Source organism: Oreochromis niloticus, linkage group LG2 (genome assembly GCF_001858045.2).
Source record: "Oreochromis niloticus isolate F11D_XX linkage group LG2, O_niloticus_UMD_NMBU, whole genome shotgun sequence".
NCBI lineage: Eukaryota > Metazoa > Chordata > Actinopteri > Cichliformes > Cichlidae > Oreochromis > Oreochromis niloticus.
Genome location: NC_031966.2, coordinates 27,402,339 through 27,418,790, shown reverse-complemented (window position 1 = coordinate 27,418,790; position 16,452 = coordinate 27,402,339). Strand labels below are relative to the sequence as shown.

At 38.8% G+C, this 16,452-nt stretch overlaps 1 long non-coding RNA gene across 2 annotated transcripts; it reads right to left on the bottom strand.

Moving 5' to 3' along the window:
- Positions 1-6,390: 6,390 nt before the first annotated feature.
- On the bottom strand, positions 6,391-8,914 carry LOC109205090 (uncharacterized). 2 transcript variants are annotated; one of them, XR_003213412.1, is made up of 5 exons: positions 8,796-8,914; positions 8,496-8,603; positions 7,090-7,236; positions 6,870-6,973; positions 6,391-6,770 (listed from the first exon to the last, which is right to left on the bottom strand). It is a non-coding gene; the product is annotated as an uncharacterized LOC109205090 (long non-coding RNA). The 2 variants fall into 2 exon arrangements; XR_002064563.2 differs by having other exon boundaries at positions 6,870-7,236.
- Positions 8,915-16,452: the final 7,538 nt, after the last annotated feature.

Below are 16,452 nucleotides of genomic sequence, written 5' to 3'. Positions count from 1 at the left end.
CCTTGTCACACATTCTTAGTTTGATTGGACCGAGGTTTGAGTCTTTGGTGGATACTGGCCCATACAGCCAGAGGATGTCTTACACCTGTAATTGGTTCACATGAAGTTGGCAAGTCTGAACCAAATTAGTCTTTAGGGCTTTGTTCTGGTCTAGTTTGCTGTGTTTTATATACCTATAAACATAATGTGTAGTTTACGATCAGAAGGAGCGGCTGCATTCCAAAACAGTGATCATATTGTAATAAGGTGAAGAGAGAAATTCTCTCACTTCTGAGACACTAAAAAAAAGCAGCATTAAGAAGTCTGAACACCTCAGAGACCGTTATCTATCACATTATCTCTCTTCTCTCCCTGCAGGCAGTACCCAATAGCTTTGCTTTCAGCGTCTTGGCAGCTTAATCAAAGACAGAAAGTCCACAGTGGGTTTAGAAATGTGCAGGCGGGAACAGACAGTGCAGGATTCTCCTTACCTGTTCTCTCTGTCTTAAGGAATAAAAATAACCTTAAATTTGTAACTCAAAAGAAACAGACCTATTTTAATGTTTACTCAGCTGCTGCAGGGGAAGCAATGAAGACATTATCGATTTTTCAACATAAAAGACCTATTTTCACATAAGAAACATCTTAAGCCTGTGCGGGTATGTTAGCGTGCTGAGAATCCCGTGTCTGAGGATGTTGGGGTGAATGAGCGTGTGACTGAATTAATAATGCATGAGATTTTAATTCTGAGAATGTTTGTTAGCATTCTTTCTCCTTCCAAGGATCCGTGAGCATTTTCACATATGAACTTCAGAAATTGTTTGTAGAATCATGTCCCGATATTGTTTCACGGTGCCTCTTCTTACATGTACTACGCAACAGGAGATCGTACATATCAGATGCCTACTGCTATAAATACTTCTTTTGGGTTTGGCACCTGAGCAGAGCACACAGGAGGCAAGACACATGACATCTATGGGCTCATTACACAGACTTTGTACTAGAATTGGCAAGAAAAAGACTTTTATGTCTGATGTGAGTGAGTTTGTGTTCTGACATGCAGCTCCAGCAGATCGAGAAAAGATCAGGGCTGCAGTTCATGTGTGAAAATGGCTTTGAGTCAGTAATTGGCCTGACATTCTAGCTGGTCAATTCCAAACTTTAACCAAAATATAATCTTAATTCAACCTAATACAGATGAAGTTACATATGCAGGTGGTGATTATACTACTGCTTGTTTTCTTCGTTGGTTAGTAGTGCCTTTACATTCACCATATGCATGGCTTACCTGCTCAACCTTATGAGCTAAACCAGCATCTCCCTCACATACCTGAAGTCTTTTTTTATTATATGCTTTTTTTAAATTAAAAATTATTATTATCATTATTATTATTATTATTATTATTTAAGAGAGCATAAAACAAATCATGCATCAATTAGTGGGTAATAGTTGCATTCTCATAATCTCATTGCATTTTTCAGTATTGCTGTAATTTAGCGCATTACTGTACTTAAATGAGTAATCATGACATTTACTTGGCAAACAGTTATACCATTACTTGTGTTACATAAGTCTACATGCGCATATGCGCAAGTGACAGATCAAATGTACTCTTTTCCTGTGGACTTGCAATTTCCTGTAAAGTGAGAAAAAACTAATAGAGCAATCAACATCTTTTGCAGAGTGAAAATATAAACATGTCTTAAATTTTTACTGTACAAAAGTTTCTTTCTCTGAAGTGATCTTTAAGCTCGTTTTCACCAACTTTGCTGTTGGATTTGTGTTTGTACTTAAACGATAAAAGAAAACTTTATTGCATGTCCTCTCTAATAAGACAAGGATTTGTGCCAGTGCGTGGGGCTTTACCTAAGGTTAATATGATTATTGTAACTAGAAAGTGCATTTTCTGAAGAAACTGCAGTGTGAATGCTTGAATCTCAATGTATGCACTGAAATGTATTAATTGCTGAATTTTTAGTTAAAAATTTTGAATGAGATGAAAAATACAGAAATTTGCACCTGAAAACAAAAGTGCTGAACTGCTAAAAGCTGACAAGCACAGAGAAGAAGTTGGAAAATAGCTGAAAATGTTTTAAATGTAAATTAGAAAAACCTGAGTAATGAGAAAAGACTATTTAGAGTCAGAAAACATCTGAATGAATATTAAAAGTTCATATTCTTTGAATCACTGAACGACTAAAATATGATCCCTCCACTTGGATCCACACAGTTTTAAAGGTTTACATTTCTGAGCTTTGAAAGACACGCTGTTGGAAAGAGAAGAACGATGGCCTCGTTTTGAGGGTAAAATGATGGCTGTAGAGCAAACACTGTGGACACAGCAGCAGTTGAAAGAGAAGTGTTTAAGATGAATCTTGGCAGAGTGAGAGAGAGCTCGTTAGGCAGGCAGGTGTGAGCCTGGTTGCTATAGTGACTGAGCCAGGGGCTCCATACACACGCACACAGACATGCACCTCACTTTTGCTGCTTAAAATGAACAGAAAAGTCAGCCCCAAACAAATCCTTCCCAAATGAAAAGTACATGTCGTATTGACAAAATTCTTTCACCGTGAGCGACAGCAATGTCTAGTCTACCTAATTCTCAGTTTTCATGCCTGTGGAGTTTATTATATGGACGTGGTGACAGTGTAAAGACAGCCTGCTCTTCTGATTTTCAAAGGAACTTTCTGAGCCATTTTAACATTAGAGTCTATGGAGGAGTTGGAGGGAGGAGTCTGTGGTTTGGTGACATTTATGAAAGAACCATAACACCTAGGACAATAGTAAACACATTGGATGAAAGAGGACAGCGATGGCTACGTTTTGAGGGTAAAATCATACCTGTAGAGCAAACGCTGTGGACACAGCAGCAGTTTTAAAAAAGATTTTAAGATTAATTTTTTTGCTCCTCTCACTCTAGCAGTTGAGCTGTCTCACTCTAGCCCCAACATTCCGTCCCATACACACCCATTATAATCTCTGAAACGGCTGAAAAAACATCATGAAACTTAAACTGGAACTGAAGAAAAAGTATAACAGATATTGAAAAGATAAATACAAGTTGAATAGTTGAATGTCTTGTCTTCGTTTTAAAGTTTGAATGGTGGCTCTATGTCAACGTATGTTGAAGTAGATACAGTTTGAAAATGAGTAAGTTGAATGAGGATTTGAAGGGTCTCCCCATTGAAATACATGGGAAATTTTTGTTGAAAAAAGTTGAATAATTTTAAAAATATAAATGTTATAAATGAGAAAAGTAGAAGCAGTCATGTCCAAAAGAAGAGGAATCTAATGGTGTTTGAATGGTTTTTCTAAGTTGAACGGTTTTGAAGGAGTTAGATGCCAAAAAACGTACGGAATATATAATAATAACTAGAAAGTGCATTTTCTGAAGAAACTGCAGTGTGAATGCTTGAATCTGAATGTGTGCACTGAAAAGAATTAATTGCTGAATTTTAAGTTAAAAATGTTGAATGAGATGAAAAATACAGAAATTGTAACTTGAAAACAAAAGTGCTGAACTGCTAATAGCTGACAACCACACAGAAGTTGGAAAAGAGCTGAAAATGTTTTCATTTTAAATTAGAAAAACCTAAGAAATGAGAAAAGAAAATTTAGAGTCAGAAAACATCTGAATGAATATTAAAAGTTCATATTCTTTGAATCACTGAATGACTAAAATGTGATCCCTCCACTTGGATCCACACAGTTTAAAAACTTTACATCTCTGAGCTTTGAAACACACAGTGTTGGAAAGAGAACAACTATGGCGACGTTTTGAGGGTAAAATGATGTCTGTAGAGCAAACACTGTGGACACAGCAGCAGTTGAAAGAGAAGTGTTTAAGATGAATCTTGGCACAGTGAGAGACAGAGCTCGTTAGGCAGGCAGGTGTGAGCCTGGTTGCTATAGTGACTGCACCCAATGGCTCCATACACACGCACACAGACATGCACCTCACTTTTGCTGCTTAAAATGAACAGAAAAGTCAGGCCCAAACAAATCCTTCCCAAATGAAAAGTATAGGTCGTATTGACAAAATTCTTTCACCGTGAGCGACAGCAATGTCTACTCTACTGAATTCTCAGTTTTCATGCCTGTAGATTTTAATATATGGACGTGGTGACAATGTAAAGACAGCCTGTACTTCTGATTTTCAAACAAACCTTCTGAGCCATTTTAACATTAGAGTCTATGGAAGAGTTGGAGGGAGGAGGCTGCACATTGGTGACATTTATGAAAGAACCATAACACCTAGTACAATAGTAAACACATTGAATGAAAGAGTACAGCGATGGCTACGTTTTGAGGGTAAAATCATACCTGTAGAGCAAACGCTGCGGACACAGCAGCAGTTTTAAAAAATATTTTAAGATTAATTTTCTTGCTCCTCTCACTCTAGCAGTTGAGCTGTCTCACTCTAGCCCCAACATTCCGTCCCATACACACCCATTATAAACTCTGAAACGGGTGAAAAAACATCATGAAACTTAAACTGGAACTGAAGAAAAAGTATAATAGATATTGAAAAGATAAATACAAGTTGAATAGTTGAATGTCATGTCTTCGTTTTAAAGTTTGAATGATGGCTCTACGTCAATGTATGTGGAAGTAGATACAGTTTAAAGAGGAGTGAGTTGAATGAGAATTTGAAGGGTCTCCCCATTGAAATACATGGGAAATTTTTGTTGAAAAAAGTTGAATAATTTTAAAAATATAAATGTTATAAATGAGAAAAGTAGAAGCAGTCATGTCCAAAACAAGAGGAATCTAATGGTGTTTGAATGGTTTTTCTAAGTTGAATGGTTTTGAAGGAGATAGATGCCAAAAAACGTACGGAATATGATATAATAACTAGAAAGTGCATTTTCTGAAGAAACTGCAGTGTGAATGCTTGAATCTGAATGTCTGCACTGAAATGAAATAATTACTGAATATTAAGCTAAAAATGCTGAATTAGCTGGAAAATACAGAATTTTTAACCTGAAAACAAAAGTGCAGAACTTTTGAAAGCTAATTTTCATACAGAAGAAGTTGGAAAATAGCTGAACATGTTTAAAATGTAAATTAGAAAAAGATGAGTAATGACAAAAGAAAATTTAGAAAATTTAGAGTCAGAAAACCTCTGAATGAATAACAGAAGTTCATATTCTTCTAATCACTTAAAGAGTGGAATTGTGTATTATAAATCTCTAATTCATAAAAAAAAAATAAAAATAAATGTAAAAACAAATTTGTTGAATTGAGCTGAACAGATGAACAAACATTCTGGAGAAAATACAAGCTTTAATATACAGCATAATGTTTTTCAGACATATTCACGTGTATATCATGTTTAATGGTATTACATACATCAATTTGTTTTGTATTTCATAGAAAATAACATAAAAATCTTAAGTCATATTGTACAGCTTCTTTCTGAAAAGGACTTAAATTAGTTCAACAAATGTTTTTTTTTCAAAATAGAATAAAAATCATTTTAAAAAGAGACGTTTGCAATGTTTTAAGGTGTTAATAATCTGATCCTGTCATGTGTCTGTTCAACTTTAGTTTTTGGCACAGACTCCATTCTTAAAGAACAAATTACAAAATAACAAACAAATAAAATTGAAATTAAAGTAGCTTTTTTTTGTTAAACACTTCACAGTAGAATAAATAAAAAATATCTAAATTAAATAACTAAATGAAAATAATAAGCAACATATGAAATACATGAAAATTCAACTTTTAAAACCACAATCCTGAACCTTTAAATTGTGTTGGTTTCTTAGAACATGGCTGAACAGCTGTTTCTATCGGTCTACTTAATCTACTGATCTGTCTACACATCCTTTTATTACTCATTCTTTTTTATGTTTTAATGTAAACAGAGTCCACACAGTGGTAAAAGAGAACTGTATAGAGATTTTTGAGTAAACTCAAATGAAAGCCTAAGGTGGTGACACAGTTTACCACATGCAAATAATCAAATAAACACATTAGTCCTTTTTGTGAACATGGACAAATAAGTATCATTAGTTTACAGCATTGTTCAGCCATGCCACTAATGCTTTTTAGCACTGTGTTTTAACCTGGGCTCAGACACAAAGTCCCAAATTTAGTTAGTCCCTGACTTTGAGTTGTGGTTATGACTAATTATTATACACAAGGCTTTATCTATCTGAACTCTAAGGACACAAATATGAAAAAACCTATACTTACCAGCTGATACCCCACACTACACACTAGGTGTGCCATGTGGCCTGAAACTTTGGTACAAACCCATCATAATCATTCTGTTAACACTGTTTTTTAACACTGTTTGTGTTGCTGTTCAGAAGTTTAAAATGTTTTAGATTGGATTACATGGAATGAATTTGAGTTCTCTTGGGGTTTTTCGTCTGTTTCGTTCTCAGCAGATTTTTTTTCCCCATACTGTTGAATTCCAGTTACCACATTTCTGGTCATATGACATCCCGAGTGCCCAGTTAAAAAAATCCCCACAGTTAATTCAACATTAAAACAAAATAAAAATATGTTAAATAAATAAAGGTTTGCTCTGTGATGAAATATTAAATAAGCATACATTGTACAGAGCTCTAACAATGAAAACAATCCTTTAGCCTGTTGATCAGAGAGAGGCAGTCATTATGTCCATTTAAAACCTGTAATCAAAGAGCACAACATTTCTGTGAAACTATAAAGTCCCATATGATCCTCATCATGTCCAGTGACTTCAGAGTGGATCCTCCCTGTCATCCGGCCAGTGTTTGATGTGTGGCAAGCAGCACAGAAGCAGGATAGCTGAGGACTTTAAAAGAAGAGCAGAAAACAGGAACATATGTAGTTGTAAATGTAAATACCGGTGATACTTGTCAAAAGGAATAAAATAATGAAAATGTTAACTTACACACTCATTTAAGGAGGATCTTGACACTGCACAGAGGAGGCACAGTCAGTCTGACAATGATGGTGATCTCCAGTGATGTTTTCCTGCAGAAACATTCCTGCCGACTGGCCATATGATCCAGAGTAGTTGGTTTGTAATGAACAGAAAGGTGTATATGTTAGGTAGTGTGCACTTAGAGCTGGTCCTAAGAAACAAACACATCCTGTAATAAACTGAATACCTTTAGTAGTGCTGCTGCAAATATAAAGCCCTTCTATCATGTGTGGTTTCAAAGAAGGTGTTTTGGAGGCTCAGTCACAGAAACTGTGCAGTCTGTTCAGTCTTGAGTGTCTCAGCTCTGAAGGGGATGGATCACAGAGGGAAACACCTGAGTAGAGACATTAAAATACACTCAACATAACACTCCTAAGGTCAAGTGAAAACACAATTTAAACACTTTACAAAGAATTAATACATGTTTTCATGGAAATAATGTCATTAACCCTTTTTGTTGTGAGTAAATCTCACCAACTGCTTGTGGGACAAGCTAGAAGGAGGACTTATCACAGAATGTCTCCTGTGCTCCAGATGTGAAGTCTCACGCTCTGATCGTACGGCGATGAAGATGGTGATGATGAAGCCTCTCTGATCTGTGGCATTACAGTTTCTGGCTGCTATGTGCTTCACACTGTTGGATTTTACATGTGAAGCTTGGAGAAGACACAGGAGGACTGTGTCTCTCTTGAAAAGAAAAAAAGAAAAAAAGAAACCTAACAACCTCCCACCGCACCCCCACCCCCTATTCAACTCCCACCTACCCACTCCACTCAACTCCCCAGCCTCACACCATCCAATGTCTATACAAATGTAGGGTATCAGCTGGTAACAAAAAGCAAGTGTAACATATGTAGTACATATGTGACACTGCTGAAACATTTCTGGCCAGAAATCCAGAAATGTGCAGTTATCAGCCAGTGCATTTATCAACCCAGACCCAGACCCACCCTGATAAATGCACTGGCTGAAACACGATAAAAGCTCATAAAAATGTATGTTTCATTGAAAGATTTGTCCAAAAATATAATCATATACTTTTGAAAAGTTTAAAGATTATAACAAACTGAAATCAATAACATTTTTGTAAATATTATTTCAAAATAGAGGCACAGATAAACTGGCTTAACTGTCATTATTGCTGTAATTAGGTTTTTCTTTTTTTCCTTTTTCTTTTTTTTTTAAAAAAAGCAACCTTTAGTCATTGTTGTTCTCTCAGAAACAATGAAGAAGCTGTTGAACATTTATGTGTTGTGTGGGCAATCCTCTGGTCCACCCTCCCTCCCTCCCAGCCACAGTGAGACTGGGGCAGCCTGAAAGGATTTTGAAGCCTGGCTGCAGAGGATATGCCTACACTGTTCGTTTTAAACTGCTATATTTGATTTTTCTGACATTCATAGATTACTGATTTTTAGATTTTCTGTAATAAATAAAATTGTCATATTTTACTGATATCATTACTTTATTCATTTAATTGTATTTTATGTAAAAAGAATTCAAACATTATACTGCAATGCAGGGCGTTTTTTCTTAAGTCAACTTTTAAATATCGCTCTACTTTCTTAAGTCATTCAAAATATAAAAATTACTTACTGTAGTCAAAGATCTAGATCATGAATCATCACAGGACAATGCACAGTATACAGGGTCATGGTAACTATGGTAGGTCTTCATGACTCCAGAATGGAGACATCGCTCTGGCTGAGAAATGAAAATAAGGTCAAGCAGTGTGTTCTTCTCTGTAGTAGGGGCAGTGATGACCTGTGCGTATCCCCTAGACTCAAACAGCTCCAGGATTGGTTTATTTGCACTGGATAAAACATTCTCATTAAAATCACCACAAACTATGATGGGATGACAGTCCATGATCTCTAATGAGTCTAATAGGCTTACCAGGTTTTTCAGGAATGGCCTCAGAGTGTAGTCTGGAGGTCTGTATACAACTGCAATCAGTGCACTGACTGGTGCTTCAACCTTTAAAGCCAGAAATTCAAGGTCAGTTACATTATGGATGTACTGTTTTCATGCACTTTAATGTCACTTTTCACATAAACAGCAACTCCACCACCACTTCTGTTTGCCATCTGGGGAAAGTTTGTGTAGGACAGGTGTCTGTTGCGTTTGAACAAATTGTAATTTTCCAAGTGGAGACTCTCTGCGACAAAAGAGCCCCGCAGGTGTGTTTCTGTTAGGCACAAAACATCTGCTAGACAGAATTCATGGTGACTCTTGATGTCATTAATGTGAGCTGGCAGTCCCTCTGTATTATGATGAACAATGGTGAAAACCTCTGACCTGCTCAGTGTTTTTCTCACGTGTAGAAGAGGCATCATGTCATCAAGGTTGGCTTGTCTCATGTTCTCAAGCGCTGCAGTGATTTCTGGGTTGGTGAATATTTTTTCTCCTCCATATCAAGAAGATACAGTCCACTGAGAGACGTCACTCTACTGACAGCTACGTAGGCCATGCCGGGCTCAAAAATGCTCTTAAGAGAGACAACAGCTGATGTGGTTGTCATACCCTGTACCTTATGTATTGTACATGCAAAGGCCAGCTTTACTGGGAACTGTCTTCGTACCACTCCTTTCTGCTTTAGATTCTCCTCTGCTCTCTCAATGTACACCATGTCGTCTGCTGGTGTGCAGTTATTCTTTCCAGATGTCTCATTATCCATTTTAAGTCCAAGCTTGATGATGTGTTGGTCATTTTCAGAGTAAACTACTCTAAGTAGTTTTCCAAAAGCTCCATTAACCAAACCATTTTGTATGTCAATGTTTCTGGTGAGCATGACACGAGCTCCTTCTGCAACTTTCAGTGTGTCTGGTAACTCGTTTTTACCTCCTTTGAATGGTCTGTCTTGAAGTGCCATTCTGCCAGTTCTAGGATCCTTTCTATAATCATCTGCATGGATGTCAATGATATGAGTATGGAGCAGAGCCAGTGTTGCAGAGTTGTGTGCATCCACTTCTTTATTAGTTGCAAAAATGTGCAACGCATCAGTCGGACAAAGGGCTGGTTCAGTTATGGCCTGTGACAACAAATCTCTATCTGCTTCGCAAAGCTCATCCAACTTTCCTTTCACACGGATTCTGTTCAGCATCTCAGCAAAGACAACATCATCTTTCTGACGCATAATCTCAGTCAGAGTGATTCATCTGAAAATGGTCCCGCCACAGGTCGATCTCGGACGGGTCGTGCACACAGAGCGGTTTAGACTGTCGCACTGGGGGTAGCTGATAGAAGTCTCCAACAGCAATGACTGACATGCCTCCAAAGGGTCTCCGAGTCCCTTTGATCTGTTTGAGTCTTGCATCTACATATGCAAGAGATGTCTTGACACCATAGACACTTCATCAATGACGATTATTTCAGCATTCAAAAGTTCTGATCTGACTTCATCCAGCTGATTGCCAAGTCCCTGAATGGGAGGTTTTAAGCTTCTCGGAGCTTGAGAAGAGAATGCAGTGTTGTTCCAGAAATGTTAAATGCTGCAGTCCCAGTGAAAGCAGTTAACAGGACAGTGGGTTTTGATATGTCAACGTCGTCTGCATATCTGGGCACTTTGCTCAGTATCTTAGATGCTTCTGAGTAGATGCATTTGATAAGATGTGATTTTCCTGTTCCAGCACCACCATTAATATAAAAGAAAAACTGCTCTGGATTTAGAGCACAGACTCTTTTAATGCACCAGTCTCTAACTGCATAAAATATGCAGGCTTGCTTCTTATTCAGATTCTGAAACATCTGACGTAACAACGTGGGATCAATAGCAGGGGGTTCCCTGATGGCTCTGACTTCTGTTGAAGCATCAGCCTGAGGCTGTAGTCAGGCACATCTTCCTGTTCATTTTCATTGTCTCGCTCTCTTTCTTGTTCAACAAGTGGCAACCTTACGAGATCTGATTCAGGTGCCAGATTACACCATTCATCAGTCATACCTCTGTTCTGTTCATATTCCTCAACAGCGCTCTCGATCTCCTCACTGTTTTTCTCATATTTCTCTCTGTTTCTTTTGACAATGTGTTGCACGTACTCAAGACGGTCAGTACCTGGTAGCTGTACACAGCCAGCACCATAGAAAGCCTGATAGGTTGGCAAAGATGGTGTTTTCAGTTCGTGGTCTGAACGATGAGGAAGGTACAGTTTAAGCAGTCTTCCGTAATATTGCTCTGGATGTTTTTCTTGTGAGCAGCGGTGAAATCTGATGATAGCAGGCTTATCATTTTTGCGCCTTTGCACAAATCCCATCTCATTGAGAAGGGGCAAACATCTTTACCTTTTGTCTGTTGGCCATAGACAATCCTGCAAGTAGCAGCAAAGTCTGCCATGCACATCTCCTCATACTCTGGTGTTTCAGGTCTGGCTTTGTATTTGTCATTCAAAGATGTCATCCAAACATTGGAAGACTCAGGTGTTGTGTTGTCCAGAACTGACAGGGGACGACTCATTTCACAGGATTATCATCTGTTGGTATGAATATTACAGCACGTGAACATTGCTTCATGTGAAGACCACATGCACGAGCAACACACTCCTGTGCACTGATCTCTCGCTTCTTTGAATATGCCTGCATGACGGCTCTCATTTCATCGCACTCATTTACACTGTCCTTATGGGAGTTCTCAATGACAGTTTTCAGGTACTCAGATAGCCCGCCTCTTTTTTTGATATATATTTCATTAAATAATTTGCTGCACCGAAAGCATCTAGAACAAAGCTTATGTCGATATTACTGTTCCAGGCTTCAAGCAGATGTGGATTATAGCCGTTTATCCAAGAGTCTTTTGGATCACGCTTTAGTATGATCGTACTCCTTGTGTTCATTTTATTCAGGTATCTCTCATATTCTGCATGCGTCAGCTTGCATCGAGCCAAGAGCTGCTCTAAACTCATGGAAGCAGTTCAGGTTCATTCAGCAGCTGGTTCAGTGGTCTGAGCTTGTTCTTTGCTGTTTCTACCTCCAGTTCATCATCCTCACTTGGTCTTGTGATCATTGTCTCATTGCAGGGTGGTTTGGGAAACCAAAACGGCACCCAGAGCTTAAACTCCTAAAGCACGTCTTTGTGTGGTTCTTACTGTGTTTTGCACTTCTGTTACTTTCTTGTACAGTTCAGGTTGTTTATGTGGATCAGGCAGCTGAGCTGTGATGTATTTGTTTATAAAATCAACAACAGTTTGATCATCATCCTCCTCAAACACAGGAGCACCTTCTACCCACAGGAGACAGTGTATGTGTGGGCTTCCTCTGTGCTGAAATTCAACTCTGTAAAAGTAGTCAATGACTTTGCCAAGTGGCTCTGCAGGAGATAAGAGTAAATCTCTGAATAATGCTTCAACTCTCTTGTCAAACATGCGCATTGTTGTGACAGGATTGCTCCTCAGGATGTCACACTTTGCTGACCAGTCGAGTCCTTCAAAATTGACTTGTTCACCTTGCTGCCTTGTTATTGCCTCAATCACTTCAGGCCAGCGCATTTCAGCAGCTGAAAATGTGCAAAAGAACGTGGGAGTTCCCAACTGTCTGATCATAGCAAAAAGATCTCTTGTTGTTTTCTCCCAATAGGCTGGGGTTCCTCTCAGAGGCTGCATGAATCTCACTGCATCTTTATTTTCACCAGTTTCTCCACCTCATGTTTATCTTGTAACATGCCTGAGGTTATTTTTCTCCCATCTCTGGTCAAAGGCTTTGCCTTTCTTAACTGTATTGTCATGCTGGAAGTAGCCAAGTGTATTTCAGTCACAAACTGTGCAAAGAACAAATAGTTTGTGTCTCTGGCAAAACGATCATCAGTGCAGAAAAGTCTTGATTTGAAATACCCACTGGGGGATACTTTGATCAGCCTTCTTTCATCAAGTGTGTTTTGGCCTGTAGGAAACTGCACAGGGAAGGCCATGGCCTCCAGTTTAGGTGTTTTGAAAAAACTTATTGGATTGTTTCTCTCTGCAGGAGCAACAGAGTAGATTCCTTCACTGAAACATAATATTTCCTCAGCCACATCAGGGGGCTGCAAACAGGACTCAAGTGCAAAACCACCATTAGTCAGTCCATCTGCTTGCTCTGAATCATCTCTCATCTGCTCATGTGGTTGTTCACCATCACAGGGTAACATGTCAATATCCTGTTCATTTTATTTGTGCTTCACTCAGTGCATTTTTCTCACAGCTGTCAATTCCATTAAATCAGCCTCATCATAATCGTCCTCATTCATGTTTTCATCATCCTCCTCCTCATCATCTTCATCAGGAAGTGTTGGGTCACACAGCTCAGCATCATCTCTGATGCTCACATCCTTATACTGTGGATGAATCTGCTTGAGTTTATGCAGTGCTTGCACAAGTTTAGACCAGCTTACAGTCTGAAACAGCTGATGACCTTTGTAAGACAAGCGTCTCTTCAGTTTTACTCTCATCACCTGAGAATTAATTCTCAATCGAGGCAATGCTTCAACAGTTTCCTGTACCTCTGATGGGACACAGACCACATTTCCTCTAATTGCTCTCTGCCTGCCTTTGGGAAGAGGAATAATCTTGGCAAATGGTATGCACTTGGCTATGAGATGTCTCTCCAGTATGTTGAGATCAGACAATTCAGGTGGAATATCAGCAAGATCCAGTTTATTGGCAACAGCAAGTGCTGGCATGGATCCATTTTAAGATGATCGTGGCAGGTGTGACAAATCCACTCTCTCTTTCTCTCATCAGGCACATTGCACTGCTCAGTTCTGCAGTTTTCATCACAAACATGAACATACTTTCCTGTCAAACATGTTGCAACCACATGTGGGTTTTTGACATAATTTGACCTTGTGCAGGGTCGTACTTGGTTTGGAAATGAAGCCTTGAAACAGACAGTACATGGGTATGATGGTCCAACTTTGATTTGTGATTTGAACACCGATATGGCCTCGTTGATCACACTGTTGTCACTCTCTTGGGTTTGTCTGTTCACCCATCTGTATTCCTTCTTATTTTCATGGCACATCTCATGTTGTGCATAATCCTGAATGCAAGATTACTTTGATACCTGTCTCGCATTAGTTGTTTCATCAGTTGTCTCTGTCTCTCTCTGAATTCTGGGTTTTCTCGATACCTTTTAGTGATGTAGCTTTTTTCTCCTCTCTGAAATCAGTATTCTCACAGTAACGTCTTTTAATATATTGTTTTGTTTTGTCTAACTTTAGCATTCTCACAGTAGCGTCTTTTAACATATTGTTGTTGTTTCTTTCTGAATTCTCATTCTCACAGTAACGTCTTTTAACATACTGTTGTTGTTTCTTTCTGAATTCAGCATTCGCATGGTAACGTCTTTAACATACTGTTGTTTTTCTGTCTAACTTCAGGATTGTTTTATATGCCTCGCTTGTGCAAGATTTTTCTTTTCTTTGTAATCTTTATTTGAAGCATACTTTTGTCGTTCTTTCCTTTTTTGGTTTTCTTTTCTCTGATTTCTGGTTCTCTGATGCCATTAATCTTCTTTCATTTTGTGCCTTTGTTGTTTATTAACTTTTTTCAGTTTTTGTAAAACTATATCAGAAAGATCACAGGCAGCAACATTTGTTATTGCAGCATTTGATTGACATGAAAAAGCATCCCTTGATGGAAGGAAACTTAATTCACTGCATAGTTCTTCAGTTGGTATATTAGGAGGTTCATTCTGATCTTCATATGATGTGAACTGAGTCATGTGGACTTCTTTTTGTTTCACCAGTGGCGTACAAATGGACATTTGACAAAAGATGTTCTCAGTCAGATCAGTGATTGTATTCTCCTTGGAGTAGAGGAGTTTGCTTCATCAACAGTTGTATCAGAGTGAGTAGGTGCCACAGCAGTGGCAGCTGTTGGTCTGCAGACTGTGTCTGTGATAGTATCACTCAGGTTGACTGTGCTCATACTGTAGAATTGCACAGGCTTCAGCTCATAGTTACAAAAAGGTGATATCTCCATCATTCATAAGAATCTTGGAGCCTCTTAATCATGTCACTGAGGAGTGTGAATTTGAGCATCAGAGCTGTACCACGATTACGTGACTGTAGTGGTAGAGGAAGACCACAGGCTGTTCTGGAGTGTGGATCAAAGAAACCATATTTGCCTGATGTGGATCTGAACACTGCGATACACAATCCACTCATAATCAGTAAGGCATACTGCACATCTGACAACAGGCAGCTCAGTCCTGCTCAAAGCTTAGAAAGGTATCTACTGCTTCTTCTGGAGGTTCTTCAAATGTCCCATACCGGGAAGGCTGTGTCATGTCGACATGATACATAGACCTGCGAGCATAAACTTTGTCTGGCAGCTCATCGGTTGCCAAATGAATATTTTTAGGAAATCTTTCTTGGCCTCTTTGTACATCACATCACCTTTATCCAAGACCAGATTAAGGTCAGCTGTAGTCATGTTTTCATTCTCATGAAGGAATGCAAGAAATGTGAGTGAGTTACATGTGCACTGCTTGTTTCTGGAGTCTCCATATTTACGATGTGCCTGGCTGTGAGATGCACAGACATGTGTTACAGAGGGCTGGTTTTCAAGGTTCACTGTTCTGCATGAGATGGTCCTGCCACATCAGTGTGACGGCAACTTTTCACAACATCAGCATAACCCACCTGTGGGGTACTTGACACCTTATGTTGGTCTCTATGATATACCTGATGTTCATTAAATTCATGCTGCAGTCCACTCTTTACAGCATCCGCATAGGATACCTGTTGTACATGTGCAGGAACATGTTGACCTGCCCGTTTGACACCATCAGCATTGGTCTTTGCAGACACACAGTCTTCTGCAGAGCTCTGAGGAAAATCATACTCAGCTTGTTCACATGTTGGTACTTTGTGAAACTCATGGAACTTCTTCCAGCGTTGTTTTGCAGCTTGTGACTTTTTCTGCTTTTTTGGCATTTTTACACACCTTTAAGTGTTTCTGTTAGTCTTTAGAAAATATATTCAAAAAATAAGAGTGGCACACACCAGGAGATGTTTTCTTCTCTTTATAGTTCAGTTTTTATTTCTCAAAAACAATGTCTTTGTTTGTTTGACAGTTTGTTCTTCAGTCGAGAGAATATTATGCACTCTCTTTATTGGCTTGGCACAATTTAGCAACAAGCCCAGAATGAAAAACAGGTAGAGAGAAAATCTAGAAGAGAGAACAGGCAGAGCAGGAGAGACACGGCTTGTAAATCAAAATAAAACCGTGAATTAGAGTTTCTCTGTTCAGTTTGTTCTCAGGGTAGAGGCAATATATGCACTCTTTATTGCTTTAATGGCTTGGCATTTTTCAGCAGCAAGCCAAGAGTGAAAAACAGGTAGAGAGAAAATTTAGCAGAGAGAACAGGCAGAGCAGGAGAGACACGGCTTGGAAATCAAACCGCAGAGTTTTCTTTGTTTGTTCTCAGGTAGAGGCAATATGCACTCTTTATTGCTTTAATGGCTTGGCATTTTTCAGCAGCAAGCCAAGAGTGAAAAACAGGTAGAGAGAAAATTTAGAAGAGAGAACAGACAGAGCAGGAAAGACACGGCTGGGAAATCCCAATTAACCGTGAATTAGAGTTT